A 15,275-nucleotide genomic window follows, 5' to 3' on the forward strand; every position below is an offset into this window, starting at 1 on the left:
AGGGGAAATTGAGGCTTAGAGACAGCTCAGTCAGAGGGTCCAGAGGCGTCAGATCTTCACCCCGGCCTATGTGCTCCCTACACTATCCTCTGACAGCTTAGGGAGGCCCCAGAAGAACTCAAGCCCCAAACTCTTGTATGTGAAAGATGGAAGCTCTGGATGGCAGAGTTGTTTCCAGTGCTCAGAGATTGCTGAAGCGTCCTGTTTGTTTGGTGGAGTCGCAGGCCGGGGTGAATAGGGCCCTTTGCCAGTTGTGAGGTTATGGGTAAAGTGTGCTCCCAAATCCCCCCATTGCAGAGGCTCAAAGGTCAGCTGCATCACTCTGTAGCTGTGTGATTTTTGGAAATTTTATTCAAACTTTCTGTGTTTAAATCATCCAGAGTCATGGGTTTAATATTGAGTATAATCCCACTTAATAAAGTATGGGAAAAATCTTAAGACTTTGAGCCAAGTTATAAATATCTCTACTGCCCATGAGTAGAGTTTAGAGTCCGGTCTACTTCATCTTGATTGAGGGGACCCTGTTGTAGAGAGAGGATAGTGAGTGGTAGTGAGCTTCTCCAATGCAATTCAACTAGTGACCAGAAGATGGCAGAAGCAAGCCAGAAACCGAGCCTGGCCCTGCCCAGCTGGTTAGAGAAATTCTGTCTGGAGCTTTGTGGAGGTTAGCTTTGTCAACTTGATACATCTTAGAATCGCCAGGGAAGGCAGTCCCAAAGAGGAATTGTCTGGATCAGGCTAGGCTGTGAACACGTCTGTCCGGATTGTCTTGGTTATATTAATTGCTGTGGGAAGACCCACCCAGTATAGGCTGCACCTTTCCAGGCAGGGGCTCCAGGACCAAGAGTAAAGAAGACATTTCTCTCTGATCGTGCCTGTGGATCTGATGTGACCAGATGCTTCTGCCTTGACTTCCCCACAACAAGTGGATGTAACCTGAAATTGTGAGCTAAAATTAATACATTCCCCCGTAAGCTGCTTTAAAAAGACGAACTTATTTTATCTGTATGGCTGTTTTGCCTGCACGTATGGCTGTGCATCGTGAGTTTGCCTGGGGCCCGAGGCCAGAGAGGGATCTTGATTCCCTGGGACCTGAGTTATAGATGTTACAGATAAAAGCCTTCACGTGGGTGCTGGGAATTGAACCCAAGTACCCCAGAAAAACAGCCAGTGTTCTTAAACACTAAGCCATTTCTTTAACACCCCCACCCCACCTTGCTTTTTTGTCAGTAGCTTTATCACAGCAACAGAAATTAAATAAGAACTATTGTACAAAGATTTCCCGTATAAGATATCTTTCATTCGGAAAGGGCCCTGGTCTGGAGGGCTCACTACCAGGTATGTTGCCGCCGGCACTGATACCGCATTATTTGTCAGATTGCTCTGTGTAAGACTGGAGTTCCCTCTCTGGGCTCTGAATATGGGCATGTGTTTGGTTTATGCCTCATGGCCAGGGATGGGGGTGGGGCCAGCATGTGCCTGTCTAGTGTAGTGTTCCTGAATCCAAATGTCCAGTGAGCAGCTAGCTGCCAGGCACCTTGTTCTCTTCCATGAGGACACAGCATAAGGGTCACTGGGGTTTATGTTGCAACCAGTTAGAAAGAAAACATCCAATAGGTGGTTAAGCAAGACAAGGTAGAACGGACAGGTGTCTGGTGCAAGGAAACAAATATGGAGAGACTGTGGGGGAGCGTCTGTGGGAACAGGGAGGGCTGAGGCCTGGCTTCTGGAGGAGCTGTGGAGAGCATCACAGGCAGAGGAGAACCTGGGCTCACACCAGACAGCTGGAGCCCCTCACATTGATGAGCTAGAGTAGAGGATAGGTAGCTGACCAGAAAATCTGGCCTAGGAGGAGCAAGAGGGTGTGAGTGCCCGTCTTTCCTGTAAGCAGGTCAGGTAGGGGAGTCCTATCAAGAGAGAATGGGAGTCGCACAGTAGTCAGACAGAACCATTTTCACACGGCTCGGTCCGGTCCATGCAGGTTTGGCTCTGAAGACCTCCTCATTCGATGGCCTCTTGCAGGAAGAATGCATTCCCTAGGATGGCTGGGAATACACAGGGGACTTCATAGCTTCCACTGACACCACTGTTCCCTGCACATGCCTGGCCCTTGTGAAGTTGCACACCTGACTCCAGGGTCTCCCAGGGAAGCTGGGGACAGACGGAGTTGCCAGCATCTTTGTCTTCCCGCCTCCAGCTTGTTCTGGCTCCTCCCTGGGGCAGGTTTGAAAGCCCAGACACGTCCTCCACATCCAAGCAAATAGTCACACTGACAATTCCTCCTGGGCTCAGGTTCAAGTCCTCATTAAGCTGTTAAGTGGGTGGGGATTTCACTGCCTTCTAGTGGCCCCCGCTTCGTGCCTTGGAACTCAGAGCAGCTGTTGAAGCTCACGGCAGCTGTCAGCAGTTCCGAGCTGAGGCCTCGTCTCGGGTGGAAGTGGGGAGGAGGCATGAGGAAAAGGATCCAGGGCAGGGATGAAGTGGGGTGAGGCCAGGGGAGGGTAGAGCAGAAGGCTGGACATGGCCAGTGCACAGGGACTGGGTATCCAAATAAGAAATTGCCACAGACACTGGTTTCCTGCTTGGGTGGCTCTTTCAGGCCATTACACACACATACACACACTCACACCCACCCACACAATACATACACATGCATATACATAGACATGTATCCAAGCATACACATCAAGGTACACATGAATATACACATATATGCACATGCATATGCATATACATATGTATACACATATATCTGCATGTACACTAATGAATGCATATACACACAACACACACACACACACACATATATCTATGTATACATACATACATGTGTGCATAGGTACATGCTGATGTCATATATGTATACTCATGCATACAGATACAAGGCTGGAGCTATTGCTCAGTGTTACAGTGCTTACTTGCCTCACATCTGTAAGGCCCTGGGTTCCATCTCCAGCACTAAAAACAAAACCATGTGTATGACCATGTATATCTTGTCTACAGCTATGCTTGCTACATACATGTGTGTGTACACGTCTCTGCGTGTGTATGCATACTCACAGACCTATCACATGTTCTCATGTACCTCTGCACCATACTATATACAATTATATAGCACAGACTTGGCACTCATGCAGTGTGCATGCACACGACTCTACAGATCCATAAAGATACATACGTGCATGTGGATATGCATGCTTTAGTACACACGTTTACATGCACACACACATTTACTGCTGCGACATGTGTACTCACACACATGCACGCACACATATCTCCTGTTTACCATCCTCGTGTATTTGCTGATCGCTACGTGTGTAGTACATGTGTGTTTACCCTCTCATTGTTGCCCCACAGTAGATACTGGGACGAGGATTCAAGGGCAAGTGGTTAATATAGGTTGTGGCCCTGGAAATGTAGGGGAAGACAGAACACATGAGAATCAGCAGACCCAGAGTTCAGTTCCTTGAGGGGCAGTGGACTGAAAGTGGCTGCATCCACACACACAGGATCAGTGGATCAATGCCCGAGGACAGGGAATTGATGCTTACTTGATCAGTGCCACTCTGGGTAGGGTATCCCTGGTATTTCTAAATTTCCCAGCATGAGACATTGTGCACCAGCAGACAGAAGGCTGGTATCTCTGTGGGCTGCTGGTGACTGCAGGTAGGCACAGGGGTAGCCTCCTTTATCATTCTACAGTCCCTTAGAAGAGAAGGGAGTGAGGTTTGGGCTGGTGTAGAGGCATGTATGATCTCACATGTGAAGAGTAGGCAGAGCCGGGTTGGAATGACTAAAAGATGAACCTCAGCTAGCCATGGGGGTGTAGGCCGTGATTTCAGCTACCAGGAAGGCTGGGGCAAAGGCATGGTGAGTTTCAAATCAAAGTCACAAAGTGGGCTGGGGATATAGGTCAGTGACCGAGCAGGTGGCCCTAAATTCAGTTCCCAGTACTGAAAAATGAATAAAATACAGTACAAAGCAAGTCTCACTGAAGACTTGAATGTATGAGCTCTATCTAGGCAGGGCCTAAGCAGTCGGGTGTGATGATGGGAGGCAGTTAGGACCTGCTGCAGGCACACAGGGCATTCATTAGGTGACAGTTAGGGTAAAGACCTGGGCAATAGAGCAGATCCACCTTGTCCCAAGAATGCACAGGGATTCTACCAGCTCCCTCTGGCTTTATTACTCTTCAGGAAACTCATTCTCTACAGGAGCTAGCAATCCCTCCCCAAGCTAAGATCTGCCTGTGAACCACCTGAGGGAGCACGTGAGGGAGCACGTGAGGGGCAGGTGAGAAGGGAGCCGCTGTGGTGACCTGTGTGTGCTGACACTCTGCTTCCTGGTGTCTGTGGCACGCCTTGCAAACCTGGATTGCCTAGGGACCCAAGTGTCATCCTGGTCCTTTCTGACATGACCTGCTCCTGGGCCTCTGACCCTATTTATGCCAAGGAAGCACAGTCTAGCCACCATGAGTGACTCCAAGTGACTGCTTCATTCAGACATCCCAGTCCCCTCCTCCTTCCTTGTTCAAACATTCATGATATACAGGACTGTTTCTGGGAGGTGCAAAGATACACGAGCCACTCCCAAACTGGATCTAGCCTGCTCCTATTTAAAGCCTGTGTCTCATTTGTGTACAGGAAAAACATGATTCGCACCAAATTCCATTCTGTGTAGTTATGTCCTGCGCATTAAGACACTCCCATCCCCTGTGAATTTGCTTGATGCAGACAGAGGGCATTTCAAAGGTTTTCATTACACAAAACTCCTCCGCGTGTCACCTGCAAACATCCCAGTATGCTTTGGTGATGGGAGTCTCTCTGTTCTTGGATAGCCTGGGAAAAGCCTGACTGTGGGAGAAGCCTGGCTGTGGTTCTTCAGATAGCCTGGGAGGAGCCTGGCTGTGGGAGGAGCCTGGTTGTGGGAGGAGCCTGGCTGTGGGAGGAGCCTGGCTGTAGGCCTTAGGATGGGCTGGGAGGAGCCTGGCTGTGGGAGGAGCCTGACTGTGGGTCTTCAGACAGCTTGGGACAGCATCATCTCCACGTTCTACCACTTTGCAAAAGAGGCAGCTCTCTGGTGTCTGAGAATTTGCTCTCTGAAGAGTTTCTGGGAATTGCAATGTTTATGTAACAAAGGTGTCTTTGTCTTGGTAGCAGCCCTAAATTTTCATATGATCTGAGAATCCAGAAGAATCTAGAACCACAAACCTCTGCCATCTCCAGTCACTACAAAGAGCAGGATAGAAAGGTCCCAGGATACAGTCCAGGGTGTCCAGTGATTGGATGGAGAAGACCCTGTCTGGGAGCTACGGGCTGGAATGCAGCACTCTGCCTGTTGAGTGGTACGTACAACTTGTGATTAATTAGAGTCACGCTGATGGGTTTCTCCGGGTTGGTACTGGAGCCACGCCCGGGAGGCCTGTGATTCGTCTTGCCAGCGTGCTGGCTGGCCTGTGTGGGTTTCTCTGCAGCCTTTCTGAAGCAGAGCAAGCGGAGTGTACCACTCATCTTCTGTCCAACTCCACAGAGCAGAACCTGCCAGCCTCAGCCCTCATTCTGCCAGAAGATGGGAGGATGCTTAGATGCTTCTGGCCGGAACACAGTGTGTGTGCTCTCTGTGCTGAGCCACAGCTTCCGATCTGGCAGAATCAAGGCAAACACAATCTGCTGGCTGCCTCGTCGGTGGTCCTCCTTAGGCCTGCCCCGAGCGGCTGCCAGGAGAGTAGCTCGTGAGGCTGTTAATTAAAACCATGGCGCTCTGGGCAGGGAAAAGTTTAAAACTCTGAAATCATTTTCCCTAATAGAAATTGTGTTTTGTAGGTACTCAGCAAGGTCAGGCCAACCAGGAAAACCCACAAACCACAAATGAGCTCAAATAGGTTTATTTCATTTGTTTAACTTTGTGCCTGAAGGCAGGGTGGGGAGCAGGCCACAGGCTGGGGCAGCTGTCCTCATCTCCTGGGCCCACGGACTGGGGAGAAGGATCTGGGCTCTCAGAGAAACATCTGGAACTGCTGAACAGATGTGTTGAGACTTGCTGAGCAGACAAGGTTGAACACAACTTTGTGGCCATCACCTTATCAATCTATCTATAGTCCCATGTCTATTTTGGGTTGACAATGCATTTTAAACTGGTGATAGAGTATGGGGGTGGGGGTGGGGGGGGAGGGCTGGGGGAGGGGTGCCCCTGAAATCCCATCAGTCACAGAACATTCCCTTCCTCCCATTGGTTTTCTGGTCAGAGCTGCTTTTGAATGGTGAATGTTGCCTCTTGGGCCACCCTGTGCAGACCCCCAGACACAAGCTGGAGGGACTAAGGTGAAATGAATGCCAGGGTGTCAGTAAGGCTCCAAGTGGGGGAGGGTGCACACCTGTGAGGGCACAAGCTGGTCCTCTGCACTACGGGTTCCAGGCTATGGGGATGCTGACTCTCCTGAGCTGATCTGTAAAACTATAGCTCCCCAAGGAGCTGAGAGTAGGAGTCTGGAAGTCCTGTAATTCCTTGGATTGTGGTCCTACTTTGTGTAATCCGAATTTTATCTTTTCTCCTTCAATGGCCAACTGGAAGCCTGAGAAGAGAGGAGAGGTGTGGAGGGCCTGCAGTGGCTGGGAAGACAGGCTGCCTCGATCCTGCTATGCTGCTGTAATGGTTAACATTACTATCAACCCACAGGATCAGGAGGGAGTGGCTTTGGAGATGAGTCTCTCAGCATGTCTGTGGTGGACTGTCTAGATTGGCCAACTAAAGTGGGAAGACCAGCTCTAAACGTGGATGGCGCCATCCTTTGAGCTGAGATCCCAGACTGGAAAGAAAGGGAGCCAGTGAGCTAAGCACCAACATTCATCTCTCTGCTTCCTGACTGCGGATGTGTGAGCAGCTGCCTCACACCCCTGATGTCCAGACTTCCCCCAACCCTTGGCCAAATGGATGCCTTCCTTGCTTATACTGCTGCCTGTCAGGTAATGGTCATAGCAGTGAGAGAGACATGAAGGGATGCTCCAGTGTTATGGGTTTGGTGTAGACCTCATTTTCTATTCTGGTGCAAGCCCTGGGTTTGGAGTAGATCTGCTCTCTATGGACTCACATTTCTCTCCTAGACTGACCACTAGTCCTCCTCCAATTCAATTCCCGTTGTATCCGTATTGACTCTGATTTACGGATGCAAACTTGGACCTCTGTTCAGCAGGGAGGGTTCTCAAATGCCTGGTATACTTTGTATCTAGAATGCCCTCCCCCCCCCCCCCCAATCACTGTCTGTTGGGTCCTACTTTTATACTCTCTCCAAATATCACGTGTCCTCTCACTGGTCAGCTTCAACAAAACATCACGTGAGTTCGTATCACGTGGCACATCCACAAGTTTCCTCTTCACACGGGGAGTGTGGAGCTTATAGCCAGATGTTCTGGGATCCCAAAGCCGAGGTCAGTGTCTGAAGAAAGAGGGCTTTCATGAAGGCCTTGGCCCAGCTATAGCTCTTGAGCTAATCGCCTGGCTTCTGGCATGACAAGATGGCAACCTGAGCAGCATGTGAGGGAGGGGTAGGTAGCACCTTTGCCTGCCTGCATCCCCACTCTGGGTTGTCTTCTATGCTGCAGGGTCAGTTTGGGGGCCCTAGAAACAAGAGATGCTGGGACCCTTCCAAAGATGCTCCAATGCCAGGGGCCTGGGTTGGTTCTTTCCTTCCCTTCCTCACACCCCTCTCCTTCCTATTCCCTTCTATCCTTCTCCCTCTCCTTTCCCCTCCTCCGTACCCTTTTCCCTTCCCCAATTTCCCCTCCCTTCCGCATTTCCTCCCCTCCCCTTCCTTTCCTCTTGGTGGCTTTGGGGATCGAACCTAGTAGCTCCTGCAGGCTGAGTGAGCACTCCACCCCTGAGCTACATCCCCACTCACATTTTTTTATTTTGAGACAGGTTGGCACTGGGTTGCCTAAGCTAGCCTTAACTGTACTCTGCAGCTGAGGCAAGCTTTGAACTGGCAAGCCTTGTCTCAGCCTCTCAAGTTACTGTGATTCTAGGCTTGCGCCTCCTGGCTCGGTAGGCTTCTGTATTTACACAGAACAGATCTGAGGCAGAATCATGTTTGAGGTGCACTTTCTCATGAAACCAAACATGCAGCCCAGGTAGAGAGAATCGGGCAAAGAGAGAAGAGGCAGGATATTTACAGTGTCCATAGGGTAAGGGGCAGAGAACCCCCAGGAAGGAGCCTGGAATCTGGGGAGATTTACCAATAAAGGAATTGTGTGGCTTCTCCTCAGGCTGGGAGAGCCTGGGAACTAACTCTGAGGGGGACATCAAGCACAAGCTGCTAATTACTCAGGCACCATGCAGGGGGGGGGAAAGCTGTAGCTCTGAAAACACACTAAACAGAGTCTTTGCTCCTCTGCGTTGTCTTAGGAACCCAGATGTTACTTTCACAGTGATCCAATAAACAAACAGACTGAGGCTGCAGGGACTGGCTTCTCTAATTGTCCCCACAAGGGTTGTCCTGGGCTAGAGCTGCTGCTGCAGCCCTTTTGGGTCAGCAGAGGGCAGGTGACAGGCACTCAGAGGAAGGTTGGGCCCTTAGAAATTCCCAGTAGGAGAGTGACTTGCCACAGGTTTGTAGAAACCTTTGCCTGAGGACTTCTTGTCCCATCAAGGGTCTCCTTGGTCCTGGAGGCCTTGAGAGCAAGAGGTGACAGTATGAACAGGTTGAAGTGTTGATCCCCTCACATAGTTGGCTGCTGCAATGATACTCAGACCCATCAACATGAATAGTAAGCTAGCGACTGTTTGCTGAGGGCTCACAGGCTGAACCAGGCCTGAGATGAGTCTTTTCATGGACCAGGATTCAAAGATGGGCAGGAGGTTTCTCAGAGTCTTCTGAAGCATGTGGCACTGCAGGCCCCATGGTGTGAGTACTCAGCACCGCCCCCAACCCTGCTTCTGGTGTGGACTCAAAGACAGTATGGCCTTTAGCGGATAGATGGATAGATGTGGAACAGAGTTGGTTACTCCAGTTTCTGGATCTGCCTGTGGTGTCTGATTGCTGGTCACTGCCCTCTGAGCACCTTCTCTACTTGTTCTCATGGATGTTTCCTCATCACAGCCATGGCTCCTTACAGACATGGCTCCCCACAGACATGCCTCTCCACAGACATGCCTCTCCACAGACATGCCTCTCCACAAACATGCCCTTCCCACAGACATGCCCTCCCCACAGACATGCCCTCCCCACAGACATGCCCTCCCCACAGACATGCCCTCCCCACAGACATGCCCTCCCCATAGACATGCCCTCCCCACAGACATGCCTCTCCACAGACATACTCTCCCCACAGACATGCCCTCCCCACAGACATGCCTCTCCACAGACATACTCTCCCCACAGACATAACCTCTCCACAGACATGCCTCTCCACAGACATGCCCTCCCCACAGACATGCCCTCCCCATAGACATGCCTCTCCACAGACATGCCTCTCCACAGACATGCCCTCCCCACAGACATGCTCTCTCCACAGACATGCCTCTCCACAGACATGCCCTCCCCACAGACATGCCCTCCTCACAGACATGCCCTCCCCACAGACATGCCCTCCCCACAGACATGCCCTCCCCACAGACATGCCCTCCCCACAGACATGCCCTCCCCACAGACATGCCTCTCCACAGACATGATCTCCCCACAGACATGCCCTCTCCACAGACATGCCCTCCCCACAGACATGCCTCTCCATAGACATGATCTCCCCACAGACATGCCCTCTCCACAGACATGCCCTCCCCACAGACATGCCCTCCCCACAGACATGCTCTCCCCATAGACATGCCCTCCCCACAGACATGCCCTCCCCACAGACATGCCTCTCCACAGACATGCCCTCCCCACAGACATGCCCTCCCCACAGCTGTGCCCTCCCATACCATGTTGGACTCAGATTTCTCTGAGCCAAGTCGAGCCTTTCCCTCTCCTCAACAGCTTCTGTGAGGTAATCAGACATGGCAAAAGCAGAGTCTGCATCTGGAAATGCCTGTTCACTGTATCATCCATAGTTTAGGCTGGCCTTTCTTCTTCAACTCATTTAAACTCAGTTTTGAAAAACAAAGTTGCTTTTGAGTTTGAGCTCCTAACAAGGTTTCAGTGTTCGTTCTTTTTACTTAAAAAATGGCTACAGGTTTATAGGATGGCACTGCTTGCCTGCTTACAACATGTCAAGCAACACAAAGAATGAAGAGAAATTAGGGATCATCCCACTACTCTCAGCATTCGTGGGAACTTCTCTGAATGCTGTCCCTTGAGACAGAGCGTCCTAGTGATGCTTAGGCATGGAGAGCTTGGGAACTCTTGGAAAATGACTTAGTCACATGTCTCGCTGCTGTAACAAAAAACCCAAGGGAAGCAAGTTAATGGAGGAAGGGTTTATTTTGGCTTACAGTTTGAGGCTGCTGTCTGTCAGGTTGGAGCAGGCATGAAGGCAGGACATGAGGCAGCCGACCATAGTGCACATAGTCAGGATGCAGAGAGAGAGGAAGGTTTATGCCCAGCGCACTGTCTCCTTTTTATTGAGTTCAGGACCCCAGCCTTTGAGATGGTGTCACTCATAATAAAGAAGGACCTTCCCACATCATTGAAGGATATAGAACCCTCAACCCCGTGCCCAGCAGGTTATCTCCATGGTGATTCCAGGTCCTATCCAGGTGGCCATGAAATGTGCACTTGGGTATTTCAGTTACGAGGGCCTGTGTCCACGGTTCCTTAGCTAGATGCTGACCTGCATTTCTCCAGTGGTCTCATTGTCCCTCCATTGTCTTTCCAGAGAAGGCTCCCTGGAGTACTGCTTTTTAAGACTGTATATTTTTCAAGCAGGCATTTATTTACCAGGCATGAATTTTGAACTTGGTTGAAGAAACACTCTTGATCAAGGGTGAAGATCCTGGCGACAGTCATCAAGAAAGGAGATAGGCCCATGTGACCTCTTCAGGAGAACGCAGGGAGACTGCGTTAGCCAGATATACCTGTGGGCTAGGCTGGCTTTGGGGAGTCTAAATTGAAACCCCTGACATACAATGATAAAGGTGTCCATGTATAATTTTACATCTTTGCGATGGTTGCCAAGGGAACCTGAATAAGCCCTTCAGCTTCCTTTGCTCTGAGCTGACTCAAAGGTCACCTTGTGGGAGGTCACACAACGGGCAGTAACTCGTTAGCTCCTCACTGGCTTTACTGCGGAGGAAGCCTCTGTCACTGGGTTGGTTATGTTAACAGTTGCCTAGGGTGTTTTCTGGGCTCTGACTCTTCCTTTGCGACTTCAGGTGTGGCCTGGTGTCTGTCTTCACACCGTGTCCCCTCTGCTGCCTTGCTGGTCCTGTGACCTGCTACTCATCTCTGCATGTAGATGTGTCTCATTTGGGAATCATTTGTCCCAGGCCCCACACCGGGTTCACACAGCCCGGCTGCCTATCAGAGCAGAGGCACTCCCCTTAAGCCCTGCTCTCTCCCTTCAGCAGCTACAGAAGGTCACATCCTTCACCTTGTCACCAAGCCCAGACCAGATCCTAAGCACAGTGTGTTTGTGCAGGGTTGCTCAGCAGTTCCTGGGACAAGCTGGCCAACTGCCTAAGTGACCCACCTGTTACTTAAGAAGCAAAGCATCTTTCAAAACTGAGCCCTCAATCTGTGGAAAATGAGCAAACCTTGGCCCAGACAAGTCCCTCAAGGCAAGCCCCAGTGGGGAGAGCAGCAGGGGTTCTGCCTGCTGCCTCCTCCTGGTTCCTAGCTGAAGATGGGCCACCAGGACCAAACTCCCAATAAAGCATCCTCTGTATTTATAGCACTTGACTCTGTCTTGTTAATTTTTAGCCAATTGGTCAGGAAGAAAATACTCAGTTTTGAGATATTTGATAGATCTTCTGTGGGAAGATGGCCATTGTCTTTCATGGTCTGTCTTTTGTGAAATGGCTGTTCAGAACAGTTACCATTCACTTCGTTGACACATTATCTTCTCATTGATTTATAAAAGCTTTTTTTTTTTTTTTGTATATTGAAGACATTAGTTCTCTGCAATAGAAGTATGAAATTGTGATTTTTGACTCTCTGAAAAGCATTTAATGGCATTCAATGGTGAATTTTATATTGCTGCGTCCATAGCTGTTGTGTCTTCTAAATCCCGTGTGCTCAAAACAGTCAATGAGTCTCACCGGGTAACAGTGTAGATATTCTATATTTTCTTTTACTAGTTTTTATGCTTTTTCTCTTCATGTGAATCTTTAGATATTCACTATGTGGTGAGAAATGGATTTGCATCCAAGTTTATATTTTAGACAGACATTCTAAGTGCTCACTAACTAGGAATGCCCACTGTATGGTGCACTAAAATCTCTGTCTGGGGACTAATCCCAGCCAGCGTGATTTCTTTTCCTCTGGGCTATGTTTTGATTATTTTATCAAACCATACTGCTTTACTGGACTGTCACCAACTAATGCATTTTTAATGTTGGGCAAGACAAGTTCTTCACAACTACCGATCAAAGAATTGTCTTGGCTCTGATCAGCGGTTTCTTTCTCACCTAAATTAAAAGTAATTTAAATTATATTGGTTTGTGTGTTTGTGTGTGTGTGTGTGTGTGTGTGTGTGTGTGTGTGTGTGTGTGTATGTGCTGGGATTTGAACTCAGGTCTTCATGCTTGCCCAGCAAGGACTCTACCCACTGAGCCGTCTCCCCAGCCTGTAGATTTCATTCAGACTAATCTTTGGCTTCATACACGTCCTGAGTTTTATTGTTCAATTTATTGCCAGGTGTTTTAGTGTTTTAGGACTTGATCTATTGCGAATGATTTTCAAAACTATGTATTTCCCAACTTCTTATATTTTATGTCTGAGAAAGCCACTGATTGTTGCGTATTACTTAAAACTGATTATGTTTCTGTGTATTTATTGTTTTAATATTTTTCTGTTATTTTGGTTTTCTCTGGGAATACAACCTTATTATCTATAAATTATGATTGTTCCATCTCTTCCCATATTCTCAGCAGCTTTTATAGTCTTGTCTAATTGCTTCCCTCTGTATTTTATTTTACAGTGGTGGTAAGAAGTGCTCTTAAACTGTTTCTAATGGGATGCCTCTAGTATTTTTACAATTAATTATGAAGGTAATTTTTGGATGGAAATGTGTGTTTTTTTTTTTTTTTTTTTTAAATCCTGTAAGGAGGTAACCACCCATTTGCAAGCATCAGAAGTGGATATTAAATTTTTATTAAATGTCTTTATGGCCTATAAAAAAGACTTAATGGCATGTCTCTCCTTCTTTTCTCCCATGGATGCTGTGAAGGTGTTTTTAGATCCCAGGCTGGAGCTCTTAAGCATGTGAGTTTGGACTCCTCATCATACATCTCGGTGTGAATTGGCTTCTAGCTGCCAGCACTGTACTCAGGCATTTGCATAAACCTCTTCTCTAATTATCTTTTCCAGGGACCTGTCAGGCGCTGGCATCTGGTTTGCCGTTGACATCCTAAGAACAGTCAAGAGCCTTTTGTCTTTCTTGCCTTAGTAAAGTTGCTTCTATCAGTGGTACAGGATTGATCCATGCCTTGAAGACTCCAGAAAATAGACTCTGGCATGCCTGGCTCTCAGGCGGTGGAAATCTCCGGAAGCCCCACCCACCTGCTGCAGGAGGGAGCGCGAGGCATTTCAGCCATGTTGGAAAATGAAATGCTAATAGCTGGTTAGGACCAAATGTTTGGTTCCTGCTGTGTTTCTGCCTCCAGACTCAGTGTTTCAGAAGAGAACACTTCTTCCTTCTGAAGAGGGGAGAGGGTGGATGCAGGAGCCTCACCGGAACTGAAACGCTCTCAAGAGGATGCTGGGATCTCACTTAGTACAGGGAATACAATAGTCATAGAAACGGAGGGAGGGAGGGAACTGGGTGAGAGAGGGGATAGGGAGGGGAAGGGGGGGTCAGGATCAAGTATGGAGAGGGACGGGAGGGCCAGATGGCCCTGAGAATGAATGGAAATCTCCAGCTGATGGGGGTGGGGAGGTGGAGGACATCTCTAGAACGCCCAAGAATCAATGGGAGTTACTCACAGCACTGGGGATATGGGACCTGAAGAGCCCACATCCTGTAGCCAGGCAGGAACCACAGTCCACAGAGCAATAGGAATACCAACCCACCCACAAAACTGTCGACCCAAAATTTATTCTGTCTACAAGAAATGCAGGGACAGGGGATGGACCATAGACTGAGGGAATGGCCAACCAATAACTGGCCCAATTTGAGACCCACCCCCTGGGCAAGCACCAATCCCTGACACTACTAATGACACTCTGTTATGCTTGCAGACAGGAGTCTAGCATAACTGTCCTCTGAGAGGCTCCACCCAGCAGCTGACTCAGACAGATAAAGACACCCACAGTCAAACAGTGGATGGAGCTTGGGGACTCATGGAAGAGCTGGGGGAAGGATTGTGGATGAGGTGACCAGGAAGGGGGCAGTGAGCATGATGTAAAGTGAATAAATAAAAAAATAAAAATAAATAAAAAGCTCCAAAGAGATCAGCAAGGGCTGTTTGTGCATGGTACTCTGCTCTACATATCTATGGTCATCAATCATTTCAGTTTTACCACATAACTTAATATCACAACGAATTTAGTAATTTCCATATGGCGAATTAGTCCACGAACTATAGATTAAAATTGAATGGTTTATTGATGCCATCTCAAGAATCAATAAAGTTTTTTTTTTAATGTTAAAAAGAAAAATAAGCTTGGTGGTTCACCAAGCCAGACTCGGGTGGGATTTTTTTGATCTCCTGCTGCACTCTTTATCTGGGGAGAGTTTATGGGTCTTTATCACAAGAGACAGCTCAGGTCCCCCCTTCCCCCGGCCCTCTTCTCTGAATGCTCAAGGAAGTCTGGGCTAGAACTTTTACCATAACACTCATTTCATTGGTTAACAGTCCAGAAAAGACCAGAATGTTCTTTAGTGGGGGAAGGGATGAGGTGATTTCTGCATCTCAGTACTCTACCGTCCCACTGTGTGGCCTACTTAGCTTCAGCTGTCAACCTGACACAGCCTAGAGTTATCTGAGGGAGCCTTAACAGGGGATTGCCTTGATTGGATTAGCCTGTTCACTTGTCTAGGGAACATTTGCCAACTGACATAGGAGGGCCCAGACCAATGTGGGTCGCACCATCCCCAGGCAGACAATCCTGGGCTGTATAATAAAAGGTTGACCCTGAGCCTGGGAGCCAGCCAGTCAGCAATAACCCTCCATTGTTTCTGCTTCAAGCG

At 48.8% G+C, this 15,275-nt stretch overlaps 1 long non-coding RNA gene across 1 annotated transcript; it reads left to right on the top strand.

Annotated features, from left to right (window-relative positions):
• The first annotated feature begins 5,010 nt into the window (after positions 1-5,010).
• LOC143441223 (uncharacterized) lies at positions 5,011-14,541 on the top strand. The gene is made up of 4 exons (XR_013108451.1): positions 5,011-5,344; positions 6,676-6,962; positions 13,314-13,348; positions 13,454-14,541. It is a non-coding gene; the product is annotated as an uncharacterized LOC143441223 (long non-coding RNA).
• The last annotated feature ends 734 nt before the right edge of the window (positions 14,542-15,275 follow it).

Source organism: Arvicanthis niloticus, chromosome 2, assembly GCF_011762505.2.
Source record: "Arvicanthis niloticus isolate mArvNil1 chromosome 2, mArvNil1.pat.X, whole genome shotgun sequence".
In the NCBI taxonomy this organism is placed as follows: Eukaryota; Metazoa; Chordata; class Mammalia; order Rodentia; family Muridae; genus Arvicanthis; species Arvicanthis niloticus.